The following is an 18,104-nucleotide window of genomic DNA, read 5'->3' on the forward strand; positions in this document are numbered from 1 at the left end:
GAGACTTAATATCAGTTCTGTTTGATGCCAAAGTCTTTTATGCCTTGAATATTATCGTCTAACACATTTTCTACAAATACTGCTACCTAGATACAATTGATAGTTCTATTTCTGATCCTTTGGACAACAGAACCAGGATTGGTAGGTTTTATTTGCTTTTCATATATAAAATTGACAGTAACTATGGCAATCACAGAGACAATTGTTGATCCCACAGCAGTTAGAGCAGATTTTTGATATGGTTTAGGGTGGGCTGAGGCCACCTCAGAAAGGCAAAAATATTCAGTATAAGGAATAATCAAAGATGGAAGCTTTCTGTGCACTTGTTATTGTTGCTTCTTAATTTATTTTTTAAATACCAGCATTTGTCTATAATTTCATCTGACATTGGTTCCTTTTAAAAAAATTCCCCAGAGAAAAATAACCTAATATAAAAATAATTAAAACTCTGTTATTTATCCTTCTGGAAAGCAGTGGAAACATGACTGTTTCTGATTGTATATTACATTGATGAGAAAATAGTGTTTTTCTGATTCTAGAACTAATATTTTGGGTGTCTAAATATTTTTACTTCTTTTGTTATCATTCTTTGCTAATAAAAGTGAAATTATAAGCATAGTCTTTGTTGCTCTTAGTTCTGGTTAAAATGTGTATTATGTTACCAATCTGCTTATGCAGCACTTTTATGCTAAGATAAAAACCATAAATTATAGTGTTATATCAACCCTTGGGTATTCAAAATAAAAGAATTCTTCTAGTAGACCATCTGAAATTCTGTAAATCATATTATAATTTCTGGCCCCCTTGAAGTGAAACAAAAAAAAAAAAAAGAAGAAGAAAAGAAAAATCAGAGGTCTTTCCCCTTAACTCTCTAATTCTTGGGGTGGAATATTGTGTTCACAACATTTGAATTCGTCTACTCATGGCAGGAAATCTATTTTACCAAATAGGTATTGTTTGATATTCGGCAGTATTTTTATTGGCAATCAAGTCAAAAACTCTTATCAAACCGGCTGATGACATATTAATCCACTGTGGGCCTTCCTGTAGGTATATTCCCCCTTTACCACAAGCTCTGCTTGTGAATTCACTCATTTATCAGAACACCAGTCAGCTCTGGTTCATGGCCTCTTTCAACATGAGCCACTACTAAAGAGCTTACAACAGAGAACATTAATAACTGGAAACAAGGAAGAAAACTGCCATGATTCATGGCTATTGGAAGTTTGAAGAACCACAAAATGATACACCTGGGAGAAACTTTGAAGGGTCATTTCATATTTTCTCTTCTTTGGGCTTTTCTTTCCTCTAGTCTCTGCAACTATAAAATGGAGAATAGTAATGGCTTTTGCTGGATTTTTGTGAAGGTTAAAGAAGTTCAGGTATATTGAATGCATATGGCACATAACAGACATTTGAAGGTCCTTTCAATAAACATTAGCTGTCTAAGTTCTCAGAGTTCACCTTCTGTGGGTTAATGTTCCATATTGTGGGTCAGGGTCTCTCCTTTAAGCATGCCTCTAGCATAGAATTTTCCAAATTCAGTTTTACATATTTGGCTGCTTGTTTCATCCTCCTCTAGGTGGTGAGTTCCTTAGTTGCGGTGACATATCTTATATATCGTTTTTAGAGTTTGCTACTATTGTAAGGCTCATAAGGAAAATAGGGCCCCCTGAAATGTGTGTGAGCTTGGACAAACAAATCACCAGTATCTCTGATTCTCTATTCCCTCATCTTTAATGGAAATAGTAATATTTTAATTCTGTCACAGAGTTTTTGCAAGGATGAAAATGCACACTTATAAGATTACTGTTTTATTGTTTATTATCCTTCCAAATAAAATTTTTCTAAAATTTTCTAAAATATTTATACTCTTATGTCCTATAACCACAGTGTATCAGTATAATATTTAACAGCAAAAGGTGTCCACATTGCGTTATTCTAGAAGCTGGGTTTCAGCTAGATTCACTCAGAACATCTAGAACTCAGCACAGTATATCCTCTAATTATAAATTGGAAGATGGGTTGGAAGAGTAAATACCAAACAAAATTTTCCTACATATGGTGCATTTCTCGATACCATAAGTAAAAATAGCTGATATGAAAAAATGCACCAGAAATATAAACTAGATGAATTTGAAGACTATAAGAAACACAGTTTCCCATGTGAAGATTGACCAGTGTTTCAATAGGCTCTTTCAGGAAGTAATTGATTTAAATATTTTAGGCAACTTGTTTTCTTAGGACTTCTCGGTAAGTGATAGAGTTCGAGGTTAAACCCAATTGTGTGCTAAGGTCTTTCTCATTGGGGACAAGTAGATAATCATCTATTTGTTTATTTAAATTGATTATGTAAATAAGATATAAGTTTGCAACTATTAATGTTTAAAGCTGTCAGCTCAGTTTGTCGCATATTTTGGGCAGAAAAAAGGGTATTTTTATTTGATTTTTTTATAGTCAATGATTTTGAAAAAACAGTGGGAGTCAGAATGTGACTTCTCTTGCAGGCCCTCTTATTTATTATTATTTTTTATTATTTATTGTCCTTTCTAATCTCAATATCTGGAGGATGAATTTATTATGTATTTCAGTTATTTACTTTTTAAAAAAATCTTGGCTTTTAAATGTCCACAGTAGCCAAACTATGGAAAGAACCTAAATGTCCATCAACAGATGAGTGGATAAAGAAGATGTGGTATATATATACAATGGAATACTATGCAGCCATCAAAAGAAATGAAATCTTGCCATTTGTGACGACGTGGATGGAACTAGAGGGTATTATGCTTAGTGAAATAAGTCAATTGGAGAAAGACAACTATCATATGATCTCCCTGATATAAGGAAGTGGAGATGCAATGGGGGGGTGTGTTTGGGGGGTAGGAAAAGAATAAATGAAACAAGATGGGATCAGGAGGGAGATAAACCATAAGAGACTCTTAATGTCACAAAACAAACTGAGGGGGACCGGGGGGAGGGGGGTAGTGAGAGGGGGGTGGGGTTATGGACATTGGGGAGGGTATGTGCTATGGTGAGTGCTGTGAAGTGTGTAAACCTGGTGATTCACAGACCTGTACCCCTGGGGCTAATAATACATTATATGTTTATATAAAAAAAAAAAAAACTGGCTTTTAGAAAATTTTAATTCCCATGTAGTTAACATACAGTGTTCTATTAGTTTTAGGCATACAATGTAGTGATTCAACACATCCATGTATCACCTGCTGCTTATCACAAGGCCATTCCTTAATCCCTATCACGTAATTTCACCCATCCCCCCACTCACCTCCCTTGGGTAACCGTCAGTTTGTTCCCTATAGTTAAGAGTCTGTTTCTTGGTTTATCTCTTTATGTTTCTCTCTTATTTGCTTTACTGATTTGTTTCACTTCTTAAATTCCACAAATGAGTGAAATCATACGGTATTTCTCTTTCTTTGATTGATTTATTTTGCTTAGCATAATACTCTCTAGCTCCACCCCAGTCATTGCAAATGGCAAGATGTCATTCTTTTTTATGGCTAAATAATGTGTGTGTGTGTGTGTGTGTGTGTGTGTGTGTGTGTGTATCTCAAAGCATTTTATTTAAAAGTGAGTGGTATATAGATATACATATTTAATTTTTTATTGAAATTCAATTTAGTTGACATATAGTGTATTATTCTTTTCAGGGGTAGAATTTAGTAATTCATCAGTTTGGATATGATTTTTATGGAAGAGCCATTAAGTTGTTATGGAATTATTAAACTTTTCTCTGAATTATACATTTATCCAATGTGACAAGTGGCTAGGAAGTATAGACACATCTGCCTCTAACCAAAAATCCAGTTGTCAACCATAGTTCAGGCACCCTACATAATCATTCAGGATGACTTTGGTTGGCCATGATCATTAAGAATGAAATACAGTTGAGTTTTTTGAACAATTACTTCTCTGACCCTCACTTTATTCAACTACCAGTGGAAATAATAAAACAGAGAGTATGTTGTGAGAGTTAAATATGACAAGATCTGGAAAGAACTTCTTCAGAATGCCTGGTTATAAAAGGCACTTCATTTAGGTGTCAGACTCTTGATCTCAGCTTAGGTCTTGATCTCAGAGTCATGAGCTCAAGCCCCAAATTGGGCCCCCACTGTGTGTGTGTGGCCGACTAAAATAAAAATGTCCTCCAAAAAACACTAACTCTCTTCTTGCTTTATCTCAGTCACCCATGTATGTGCATATTTGGTAGAAAGTCCTTACCTTATTAAATTATGAAGGAGAAGATAATGGTCGAGGTCCTACTGGGAATCTAGAACATTTTCCTACTAAGATTATATGCTCCTTGTGTAGACTAATAGTCTGAAAGGGAATATAAATAGTAATATTCTACCTTGAAGAAGAATAGCAACATTGGTAGACTTATGCTAACTGATTTCCAGACTAGCTATAAATGTACAGAAATTAAGACAATGTGATATTAGCATAGGAATAAACAAATAGATCAATGGAACAGAATAGGGTCCAGAAATAGATACAGACATATATGTCAATTGTTTTCAAAAAAGGCACTAAATTCAAAGAGGAAAAGGGAATCTTTTAACAAATGGTGCTAAGAAAAATGATTATCTATATAGAAAAATAATCTTTGGCCACTCAATCCACATACAAAAATTAACTCAAGATGGATTATAGTGCTAAAGGGAAAAGCTAATAAAACACAGATTAGCTCCATACTTTGGGTAAGCAAAGCTTCCTTAATTCATAAATGGCATTAATACTAGAGGAAAAAAAAATACCTTGGACTTCATCAAAATTAGAAAATTCTGCTCATCAGATGACACCATTAAGAAATTGAAAAGGTAAGTCTCAGATTGGAGAAAACATTTACAATAAAAAGTCTGTTTGGCTTGTTTCCTGAATGTTAAAGAATTCTGACAAATCAATAATTTAAAAGATTAACAAGCTAACTTAAAAAATGGGAAAAATAAAATGTTCAAATGTCCAAGAAATATATGAAATGGTGTTCAACATCCTTAGTTATAAGAGAAAGACAAATTACAGACATAACAACATATGACTACATACCCTTTAGATTCGCTAGGATTAACAAGTCACACAATACAAACAATGCATGTGCTGGTTAAGATTAGACAACTGAAACTTTCATACACTGCTGCTGGGAACTCAAATTGGGAAAAACATTTTGGAATGTTTCTAACCAGTAAGACATTTATCTAAATTCTGTCTTAAGAGTCTTCCTCCAGATACTTATCCCAAAGGAAGTTTGTGTCAATGAAAGACTTGTTTAAAATGTTGTAGTAGTTTTCTTTATAAAAGCCCTGAGTAGAACACAATCTAATATTCATAAACAGGGGAATGGTAAAGCATATGAAGTATATCTATTCAATGAAATTATACTTAGCAATAAAAAAGAAGAGCTTATTGTAACCCACAACAAAAAGATGGACCTCAAAAAAGTTATGCTAGGAGGAATAAGCCGGTTACAAAAGGGCAAATATTGTATGATTCCATTCATATGAGGTAACTTACAATAGGCAAAATCATGGAGACAAAAAGGAGAACAGTGATTGTCAGGGCCTAAGGAAGGAAGGGAATGGGGAGTTATTCCTTAATGGGGATAGAGGTTTTCTTTTGGGGGGGGTGATAAAAATTTCTGGAGATAGACAATAGTAGTGACTGTATAGCCATATGAATATACTCAATACCAGTGAGTCATACACTTAAGAATGATTAAAATGGTGAACTTTATGTTATGTATATTTTACCATGATTTAAAAAAAAGCCAAATAAATCTGGGTTGAAAGTGGGAGAAGTCCAATTGTTTTGTTTCTGTACCACTAAATTATAATCTTAAGGCACTGTACAGATACTGTGTTCATCAGTCTTTTCTAAAACAGAAAATGGATGCTTGGAAGACAATCTGTGGAAAAGAAGAAGAGAAAAGGGAACATCTTACACTGTTGGTGGGAATGCAAGTTGGTGCAGCCACTTTGGAAACAGTGTGAAGATTCCTTAAGAAATTAAAAATTGAGCTACCCTATGACCCTGCAATTGCACTACTGGGTATTTACCCCAAAGATACAGATGTAGTGAAAAGAAGGGCCATGTGTACCCCAATGTTCATAGCATCAATGTCCACAATCGCCAAATTGTGGAAAGAGCCAAGATGCCCTTCAACAGACGAATGGATAAAGAAGATATGGCCCATATATACAATGGAATATTATGCCTCCAACAGAAAGGATGAATACCCAACTTTTGTATCAACATGGATAGGACTGGAGGAGATTATACTGAGTGAAATAAGTCAAGCAGAGAAAGTCAATTATCATATGGTTTCACTTACTTGTAGAGCATAAGGAATAACATGGAAGCAATTAGGAGAAGGAAAGGAAAAGTGAATTGGGGGAAATCAGAGAAGGAGATGAACCATGAGAGAATGTGGACTCTGAGAAACAAACTGAGGGTTTTGGAAGGGATGGGGGCAGGGGGATAGGTGAGCCTGATGGTGGGTATTTAAGAGGGCACATATTGCGTGGAGCACTGGGTGTGGTGCATAAACAATGAATTTTGGAACACTGAAAAAATAAAATTAAATTAAAAGAAAAAAAAGAATCTATGGAAAGGAACAGGGACTTATATATCTAGGAGTTCTTTCCCTTTGTAACTGTTCAGACAAAGGGAAAATAATTCTAGGTACCACATGCCATTCTAAGAGGTTTAAATTTTCATTAAAGTGAGACAGCAGACAGGCTTTCACGGAAATAATGTGAATCTGTGCCCACATCCAGCAGAGATAATGATTCTTTTAATTATAAGTTAGTGGGCCAAATTCAAAAAGACATGATGGGCAGGCATTAGGTAACTAAATAATAAATAGTAATTGCATTTCTTCCTTTGCATTTTAAAGAGAAAAACACCTGAGAACTTCTACTTGATATTCCTTACACAATGTACCCTCTGTGTCATGAAGTCACTTGAAATAATGTCATTTGATGCCATGCATCCAATAACTTTAAATAACATCATTAACATTAGAATGAAAAGAATGGAAATTGGCTAGCTAGAGGGCATCCTTCCTCATATTTAGAAGGTTTGTCAAACAAAAATTATGTGACTCTCCCTTTGTTACACATATTTGTCTTATATTAGTAATAAAATGAATATATTTATAAGAAGAAGAGAGGAAGAAAGGAACAAACCATATGATTATCAAAAGCTTCAGTTTTAAACAAATCACTATTAAACAAATTATTATTTTTTCAAGAGATCTAGGTATTAAAAGGCACTATCAGCTCATTGAGAATTAGTGAGCGTGTATCTGTTCTGCCTTTCAGTACAAAACAGAGTAAGCATCAGTTTAGCCAGACAATTAGAGTCTGGTACTAAATGGCTGAGGGATTTAGACTGTCTCTATTTTATATAGTTTTTTTAAGTGAGTGGGGTTGGATTATTTTATCTCTAAAGTTCTCCCAAATATGTCATTAAGTCATGTTTGAGAGAATAATGATTTTTTGTAGGGTATACTTAGATTCATGTAGTATACCTTACTGGGCTTTTTAGGGTCATAAAGAGGAAAAAAAAAAAAAAGGCTGGCTGGCCAATACTACATTTTTAGACTAGCAGGAATGGGAAAAAGATTTACTTCTTTTTTGTTTCTTCTTGCTGTTATGTGAATACCTGAAGTATTTCATATAAAATAATATTTATACCAATCATGAAGCTGTAAGCACTGGTTCACATATTTGGTGCCAAAAGCAATTTTTAGAATAGTTTTAAATAGGGGTGTCTGGGTGGCTCAGTTGCTTAAGCGTCTGCTTCAGCTCAGGTCATGACCCCAAGGCCCTTGGATCCTGCCCAGTGTTGGGCTTCCTGCTCAGCAGAGAGCCTGCTTCTCCCTCTCCCTCTGCCTGCCACTCTGTCTACTTGTGCTCTCTATCTCTCTGTCAAATAAACAAATAAAATCTTTAAAAAAAAGAGTATTTTAAGTAAAATCAGATATAGTTATTTGAAAAACCAGCAAGTGAAACATCAGAACCATTTTCCTTTTTACACCTCCTTTTGCTGTGGCTTTGAATAAGAATATATGATAAATACATTAACCCTGAAGGTACAGGAAATGAGATAAATGTGAACCTATAATAATGGCTTAAATAAATCAGTTTCAAATACTTTTATAAATGTACAGAAAAACCATTTCTTGGTATAATTTTAGTTTGGATGAAAAAAGGCTACATCAATGGAACCCAGTCCCTGCATATTAATTGACCTTTTGGATATGGGTAAAAATGTGGACTTTGGTTAAAGCAGAATAAATATCCGAATTTGTGCGTGACATAGAGACATATAGGGAAAACTAAAGGAATAGTACATTAATAACTGATATAATAACTAAATAGAAAGATCGGGAGAATGCTAACATAAGGGAAAAATAAAATTAGTACCTTGTTTTGGATCCTTCAGATCTGGCATTTTCAGCCATTCTAGGTTTTGTTTTGTTTTGGTTTTTTTTTGTCCCCCCCATAGCTCTCATTAGCTTGAATTTAGGAACAGGCTAGGGAGTTGACAGAAGGGATAAGAGATAAATGAGAATAGTGTTAAAGCAAAACAAAACCAAATAAAGAATCTTGAGGGTGCTGAATATGGCCAGACACATGACCAATCACAAGGTCCAGTTTGAGAGCAGAATGAGATAATGCAGAAAATGATAATTGTTATGAAAATGAAGGGATCGAAGTAGGAGTGTTTATGAGTTTCATCAGTTTATTGAGAGTGAAGATGGCAGCAATCTGAAGGGAAAGAGTAACCATTACCTAGGACGGTTTTAAAGTTGAAGGTTTTTAATGTACGTCCTGCCGAAAGGAAGAAAACAAGGTTACACCATGGCTTAAGGGTGGTGGATGGATTAAAATGCGAGGAAAAATCGCCCCCGGAGTGAAGAGGCCAATTGAAGTGGGGCGGTATATCAAATAAATGGGCCACAGAATAAACATCTTGCACACTGCCCGACACATACCAGGTGTACAACCAATCTCTGTTTATTGATGTTGAATAAGTGCATGAAGATTCCAAGGTACCTTGAGAGGTTGTTGTAATGGATTTAACCTGAGACAGAAGGCAATAAAAATAAAAAGGTCTTGCATGTGAATAAGACAAAGGTTGGCACGAACAGAGTGAGCATCATTCTTGAAATACTTAAAGGTTTTTGTGGAGAACCAACGTGATCGTCAGTCCAGGAGACAGTGTGACCACCCACAACATCCGTGTGATTGTAGATTATATGAATAATAATGTAATATGAAGGCAAAGAAGGTACCCTTAAGGGATGTTTAATAATCACATGCCATCCGTAAACTGCAGAGGAGGATGACATATCAAGTGGGGAGCTGACAAGCAAATGAGAAATATTTGTAGAAACTAAGGATATTTAGCTCAGAAAAGAATCTGTGGAGGGAAAGGGAGCTGACAGACATCTTTAAATATTTAGAGTCGTGCCATAAGAGAAGTCACTAGACTCACTTGATTTGTTCTTTATAGTCCCAGGGGAAATAATTATGACAAATGATTGGAAGTTATAGGGAGATAGAGCAATTCATTTTGAATATAAATTTCTGAAAGTTAGACCTACATATGACAAAAATGGCTGCTTGGGGGTGGGGGGCTAATGTTCTCTGTCAGCAGAACAGTTCAGACATGAGCTAGAAGAAGGTTTTATCAAGGGGATTTGTATAACAGATGGAAGATAGGAGAACCTGGCATTTAAGAGCCTTTCAGCACTCATTTTCTGAAGCACCAAAAAATAAAATTACAGGTTCAAGATAAATTCTTGGTGATTCTGGTTTGCTATAGTTGTTGTTGTGTATGTGGTACAGGAGACCATATAGATTAGTGAAAGCAGAATGAATTAAAAATGTTAATACTGTGAGATCCATCTAACATCCTAAGGATTAAATAGAATTTGTGTAAGACACACATTTAAAAGTTTCAATCCAATTAATACTCATATAAATGTTATTTGTTGGGCTTTGAAAATCAGTCCATCAACTATAAAATTCAGAACTGAAATAAGTCTCAAGCACTTTTTTTTTTTTTTTTTTTTTTTACAAAAAGAACCTCCTCAAACCAGTTACATCATTAGTCACAATTCTCTGCCAAGTTAGGCAAAGGAGCCCTGACTGCTGACATTCGGTAAAGATGCGATGTGCTGCGTTGTTGAGATACTTACTTCATAGTCTATTTTATGGGCGCAGCCATTGATAGTTATAATAAGTATAAATTTCTTTTATCGCGTGCTTACTATGACAGGTACTATTTTATGCACTTTAAAATTATTTATGACTTCTCATCCAAAGAGCCAAGAGCATATTCAGAAGTGTATTTCCCAAGAATAGCATCATAACACAATGTTTACTTTAGTTTGAAGTAAATCTGATGTGACAGCTTGATAGATATATTTCCCTTTGGCTAAAGAGCATCGTTTCCCATCAATGTCAGCTCCTCACAAGACCCACATGTCAGAGAATAAGTGTGTTTTCTTATTGATAACATCTGACTCCTGTGTGTGTCACTCTGTCAAGTTGTATCTCATAGTCAAGTTCTTGACACACATGTCCTCTTTGGGACGGAGGAAAAAAAATCGATTCTAAAAATCAAAATAGGATCCTAGCAAACATCTCAGGAAGAGGGATACTCATTACTCCAGCCAACTCTACATACTTAACACACACACATCAAGGAAACTCATGCCGCAAACTACATGTCACACATGGAGATATTTCTAAAAATCATGGTATCTGCTATCAATTACAGAGGGAAATCATGTAAATGATTGGTTGAAACAAACTTTTCTTCTGGTGTTCTACACTGAATACACAGAATTTCTAAATCTTTTGTAGTCTTTAAGATATTTAAGACAAGCATTTGCTCCCTTTATATATAATTCAAAAATAAGAAAAAAAGTACACACTGGTGTATTTAGCTTATCATACTGTAATTCAGACAGTTTACCTGAATGATCTAAATTTCAGGTTATTTATTGATAAGGCCTCTTAAGGGATGCCACTGCCTAGTTGTTAATGAACAGGTACATGATAACTCTTTGTTGAGTAAATGAATCAAGAAAAACTAATTAGTGAGTAAATGGCTGAGTAACACACACAAGACTACACATTATTAGTAAAAGTAGATGATGGAATCCCTTAAGAAAAAAAACAACTGTGTTTTGTGAATATCATTAAAAAAATTCTGATTATTTCATTTTAAGAGGCTCAAATAATCCATTACTAAGGAAATGACTGGTATTTATTATAAAGATATTATTAAAGAAACTGTGTAATTCTTCTCCTTTGGGGGCATCTCAAGTTATAAATTAGTGATAAAGACAAAAGGGTCCATAAAAGAGAGTACAGAAAAGTCACTAAAGTTGCTAAATTCTAAACATGGGCTTTATTATGTAAGATGGTCTCTTACATTTCAAAAAAGGTATAGGGTTGTTTATCTATCATTCACCATGATCACTGACGATGGATGGACCGCCTTCTGGATTAAACACTGAAACTGTCACCTGAAAACACAAGTTTCTGAAAACACAAGTTTCCTGGACAGGAAACCTACTGAATCAAAAGTGTGTGTGGTTGGAGGTGGGGAAGGGATTCTTCATTTTAAACAAGTACTGCCTTATAGGATTTTCATGCTTCTTAAAGTTTGATAACTTTAACTCGGAGACTTCAACTTCTTTTTTCTCCCGGCTGCCATGGTGAGCCTCCACCTGCTGATTCTATCACGTTCAACTTCCTCTCCAGGATGGCAAGGCAGTGAGCAAGATTCCATCCCACCTGGAGCTCAGGGGCAGCTTCAGAGACCTGGTGTCTCATCCATCAACCCAGAACATCTCTGATTGTATCAAAGCTAAGTGCAATAAAAAAAAACGTCCCAACCATCCCTACACATCAGGTGAGGGGCAAGTAACTGCTCCATTATCACAGATAGGGAACTTAATTTCTTCTACACGAACAGAAATGCTATCAATGTTAGGTGCTGTCACTTGTCAGGGTTTCTCATTCATTGCTACTGCTTATGGAGGTGTTGAGGTTTCCTGACTGACAAGCAACAGGGAGGCCTTTTATTAAGCTGGCAGAGAAGAAGCATCTAGCTAGCATCTGTCACATGGTATATACTCAATGAATATTTATTATTAAGCAAACATAGGAATAAATGAATGCACCAATGAATAAACCCATGAAAAATTAACCCAAGGTTATAACAGAAACAATTTTTAAAACTTTTGCTCCCTTTTTGCTAATAAAGCCTCCAAATGAAGAAATCATTTAGATTTTTTTGAACTGATGTTTCCTTTAAATGTCATATTTGATTTCATCAAGATAATTATGTACATTAGTATCTAAATGAAACACAAATATGTTCTTTCTTGGAAGTACCAAAAAAACCCCTTAACTTGGAAATGTTGAAATACAGACACCTCTAGAGAAGTACATGTTGATATCACAGCCATGGACTTAGACATATGTACTCTTTGCACCATTTAGATTCATCTGTGCATAAAAGATAAAAATCTACAGTCGGCTTCATATTTAAAAAAATACGAATTTTATTTAAAGTCAGTATGGGGCATTTCTTCAGGTATAAATCCCTCTTATGTGTATCCCTTCAACTTCATCCGTGTAAAAATAAAATAGACGACTATCTAGTTAATAGCTACTGCCTCTCAGCTGAAACACAAAATGGTTTGTCAAATAAATTTCTCTGAAGTATGAGAAATGTTTAGGTAGGAGGAACTTGAGTTATTACAATAAAAAAAAGAAAATGGAATTTCTCGTTTGCCTTGGAACAAAGGAATTTGTAGAAGACACAAGTAATTTCCTCTAGTTATGTGAAGATTGGATATGTAATATGATCATAAGTTAATTTTTGGGAAATATTACATTGTTCGTCTGTCTATACTTTTTTTTAAGATTTATTTATTTGAGAGAGAGAGAGGGCGTGTGCCTGTGAGTGCACATAAGCTGGGGGGAGGAGCAGAAGGAGAGGATCTTAAGCACAGAGATTAATCTCTTCCTTTTTCCTAAGATTTTATTTGACAGAGAGAGAGCACAAGTAAGCAGAGCGGCAGACAGAGGGAGAGGGAGAAGCAGGCTCTCCATTGAGCAAGGAGCCCGATATGGAGAGTAATCCTAGGACCATGGGATCACAAGCTGAGCCAAAGCTAGAAGCTTAACTGACTGAGCCACCCAGGCACCCCCAGAGCTTAATCTCTTGACCCTGAGATCATGACCTGAGTGGAAATCGAGATTCGGACACTTAACCAATTAAGCCACCCAGAAATCCCTGTTCTTCCAGAGCTTTTACCCTACTATTACATACTTTTCAATATATTTGAAAACTCCATCTGTATTCAATACGGTATGTAGAGTATTTTCTAAAAATGTTTAGGAAACATGAAGATGATGCTTTTAGATTGTCAAATTCAATAGAGAGTTTTCCAGTGGACCGAGTGATATTTTGGGAAACTAATGGAAGCTATTTTCTATGTGAAAGAGCGACATAACAAATGAAATAAGTAGATTTCAATGTTCAGTGTTATTGAGGGCATATATTGAGATTGCATCATGTTAGTGGGCTTTTTAATGAGATTAAACTAAAATGACTTCAGGGCAATGATATATTAGACTTAGTTTGGTTATTAAAGTGCGATATCTTAAAACAACATTCTTATTTAGAGAGTTTCACTATTTCCTGGCAACATTTGCTCTAGGCTCCTTATCTAATTAATGCCCATTTTGTTTAGTTTGTTCATTATTTAAATTAACCATGCTTGCTAATAAAATGTATGGCGATTGTTTTGATTTGCATTTTCTCTGAACCTTACATACATTTCCTAATGGTTCCAGAATGATTGTTGTCCCTGCTAAAAGTAAATACATACATACATACATACATTCATACATACATACATACAAGTTTTATGTTTATTGCCAAAAAATCTTGAGAGCTCATTTTTTCCTTTCAAAGTTTCATTGATATATTCTATACCTTGGAATTGAGGAAAAGCCAGAATTACCTGTGGAATGCCAGAAGTCTTTAAACTTCTTTAATAAAGCTTCAGAGGGATCAACTTTGCTCAGTGAACAATCTATGGCTCCTCTAGGTGTTTTTTAGGCTCATCAGGGAGAAATATGTGGGCGATGCGAGGAACAGAATCTTAGAGATTGGTTCAGTTGGGGGGAAACTGGGGAGCCAGACATATGTCTTTTTGAATCTCCTCCTCAGGAGATCTCCTTTCTTAACATTTACGGCCTCCTTTCCGGATATTTATATCCATGTTTCTTAATGACATTTATATCCACAGTTTCCACAGCTAGTTCCATTGGCCACTTGATGGATTAACCCATCTTCCAGCTTCTGATCTAGACCTTACCTTCTGACTGGAAACTATTCCTACTGAGAACTTAAACCCGTTGAAGGCCAAGCTTATCTTGAACCCCTTCTCTCATAAGACCCCATATATGGGATGCATTGTGGCCAAATAACCAACAAGCTCAGCTTGGGTTCGAAACCTTGCGCTGTCACTTCCTCCCTGTGTGGCAATGGGGCTCATTACCTAGCCTCTCTAAATCTCAGTGGTCTCTATGGAAAAATGGGGTATATTAATAATAACCATACAATTATTATACAATTATACAATAATAATTCTATAATCCACAGACTTTAACCTTTTTCATTCTCCATCACCCCTGCCACCATACCCTACTGTCCTTCCTTAGTTTTGAAGAAGTGGGTCTTCTTTTTAATAATTCCCTTACTAAATCTCTTCACCACTGCATCCCCTTCTCCCCTGGCAAACTCCAAACAAAATAAAACCCAATTATCTGCCTGACCCAGGCCAGCAACCAAGCAACCACCCCTGGAGAGGGAAACAGACACAATTTTGTTGGCTAGTTTCACTTTAAATTCACGACAACAAATCTCAAATGGCCATTCCACAGTGCTCAGCAATCTTAAATTCACATACTTCATGATTCTCTTCCCTACAATCTGAAATAACTATTTCTCATCTTGTTCCCTATCTTCAAACTCTCAACACTTGATCCTCCAAGACTTTACATGCTAGTGAAGACCTTTGTCACACTTCTCATATCAGTTACTGACATAACTGTATCCATGCCCACTTCCTTTACATTGCCTCACCTTCCTAAAATTGAAGCATCTGTTCCCTTGCATCTGCAAGCTAGATCTTCTGCTTTCTCACCTACTTGCAGCAAAGGATTGCACTCTTGCAACTTTCCACTCTCTTCTGCATCACTCATATCCCCCTTTAGACTGCACTACTTGAAGAAGTTGCAGAGTCTCCTATGTTCAAAAAGGAAACAACAGTAAATAAATAGAATAGGCAACAAAATCTCCCTTAAGCCTACCACCTCCTAAAGTTACTGCCCATTTCTTTGTTGCACTTCAGAACAAAACTTAAAGACATCTGCGGTCATGTTCTGCAATTCCCTTGCCTTCCTCTCCATTTTCATGCTCCCTCCCAAGTGGCCCCATTGCAGTCATTATTTTCTATATTTTTCATCAGCACCGACATGGTTAGCAGCACCCTCACTCCCAACACCCTTCCCCTCCACTTCTGTGATACCATCCCTCTTTGTTTTCTCCTACTACTCTTGCTCCTTCCTCTCTGTCCAATCTCTAAATGTGCAGTATCTCAAGATTCAGCCATTTGATTTTCTAACTATAATCTCTCCCTAGGTGTCATTGATATGATGGTGACTCTTAAATTTGTATCTCCTGTCATGACCTGTCATCAGACCTTTGGTCTCAAATGCCAGATTGTCTACATGATTGACGTCCCTAATTGTTTGTCCAGTAGTTATCTCAAATTCAAAATGTCCAAAAACTAATTGATTGTTCCCTCTAAACCAATCTTTTTCTGCACCCATCCTTATCTCATTAAACAGCCCCACAGTGCACTCATTTGCTATAGCAAAAATCTAGTCTCTATCCTTCTCTTTCCCCTGCCCTTTATATCCAATCCATTAGCCAATCTCATTGGCTCTAAATGTAACACACATCATGATTTTTCCCATTTCTCTCCTCATCTTCTGTAATGACTCCCAAGTCCCTGCTACAATCACTTCATACAGATCACTCAATTGTCTCCTAAATGGTCTCCCTGCTCCCACGCTGCCCCATCCCTAATAATTTTCCTCACAACAGCCAATGTGATCTTTTAAAAAGAGATCACTCCCCATTCAAGCCTCTTTTTATCATCCACAGAAAGAAATTCTAATTTTTGCCATGCCCTATAAAGCCTCACATGATCTGGCCCTGACCCAGAGATCTGTGATCCGTGCATATGGCTATTATTTCAATCACACACAGACGGTTCCCTTGTCAAGGCTTTTGTATTAGCTGGGAGATTTCCTTGGAATGCTTTATCTTAGGTGTGCAAAGAAACTGGCCCTTTTTCATATTCTTGACTCAGCTCAAGTGTCACCTCCTTAAAAGGCTTTTTTTCTGACAATCTGATTTAAGTTATGTCCTTCCCTATCATATTATTGTGTTTTATTTTCTTTACATAAGTCATCATTCTCTTGTGTTAATTGCCCAGTTCCTTGTTTGCTTATCAATCTACCTCCCTGTATTTGAATTTAAGTAAGCTCTAGGAAAGAAGGAGACTTGACTGCCTTCATTGTGGCTTTTCCAGCAATAAGCTCAGCTCAAAGTTAGTATTCCAGTCATCGGTTCAACAACTAATACTTACAGGGTTATTATAAAAAGTAAATAAAAGAGTGTTTTAATTGTGTAGCATTTTGCCAGCTACAGAATACCTGCTGGAAAAGTTTAGTTATTGCCTTTATTATATTGTAATTAGTTATTCCTCAAATATGTATCAGCAATGTTAATTAAAATGACTCATGCTAATATCTTAAATAATTCAGATGAAGGATTTGTATATTAACAGTTGTTTTCTAAGGTAAGCAATGTTTTAAGCTAGACAAGTAAATACATTTTTTTGCATGTAGGTCAATGTTTCAACATCTCTAAATTCAAATCACGTAGTTAGTGACTGATTTTACCTACTGGTAAGACTGAACCTATTCATGTCCTCTAACTAATCAACCCTTCCAAATATAAGGGCAACTTCCTTGAACTAAATTAAAATCAGAGACCTTATCACTAGACCTAGGTTCATTTAATTTAAGCCCATTATTAACCTCCCACTTTTCAAAAATGTATGACTTGAGGGAAATCTCATTAAACTTCATGGAGAGGCGAAAGTGAGCTTTGCCTTCAGAGCCAACCAGAAATGGAGCCATTAGAAATGTGTGATGAGGTACAAATTACAAAGCGATATTAGAAGAAGGTGGTATCCCACAACCTGTTTTAGTCTCTTTTTCCAAATCATCTGTGCAGGTATCCCAGATGGCAGTGATGAGAATGAATTTGGAAAGAACAAAATAGAATGACCCCAAATCACAGAACAAAAAAAATGATACTTCTAAGTATTTGAAACATTCTAGGAAATGTTTTTCTAATCCTGTGTATAGTATAGAAAGTTCATATAGACACTGGGATTTAATCATGCCTCTAATTTATTCAAATCCTGTAAGAGAGATCATAGGTCATTCTCAACTCCCTATTCCATAGTTTTGCTCATAGGTGCTTTGTAAAGACTTTTCCTAGACTCATTTCTAGTTTTTCAGAAATTTATTTTTTTCTTCTTTTGTCCACTTAATTTGTATTTTTATTTGAAATTAATTCATGTAAGAATGTATTTTCTTGTGGAGATGAGTTAGCTCAGCTTATGGACTACATTGTTCTTGTTTGGAATATTTATGATGTTACCACAATAAGTAACACAGAAAAAGTTTTAAGGATAGTATTTAGTATAAAAGTCATCTATAGAAAGAAATCATTTGACCAAAACAGAGTTAAAAAATACTTTTGCAGCCCTTAGTATCTCTAATAGGGGATTATGTTTCTCATAGCATTTAAAATCATGCAACATCACTGCTTGGGAAAGTACCATGAGTCAGTATTCTCTAAGAACAGATCTAAGAGAATGAGTGATAGTGTAATATGGAGAT

At 35.7% G+C, this 18,104-nt stretch overlaps 1 protein-coding gene across 2 annotated transcripts in view; it reads right to left on the reverse strand.

Moving 5' to 3' along the window:
• The window catches only part of DCC (DCC netrin 1 receptor), a 1,110,025-nt gene that overhangs the window by 256,208 nt on the left and 835,713 nt on the right, over positions 1–18,104 (reverse strand). The window lies entirely within an intron of this gene.

This window comes from Lontra canadensis, unplaced genomic scaffold (assembly GCF_010015895.1).
Source record: "Lontra canadensis isolate GAN:19392208 unplaced genomic scaffold, GSC_riverotter_1.0 scaffold82, whole genome shotgun sequence".
NCBI classification, from domain to species: Eukaryota; Metazoa; Chordata; class Mammalia; order Carnivora; family Mustelidae; genus Lontra; species Lontra canadensis.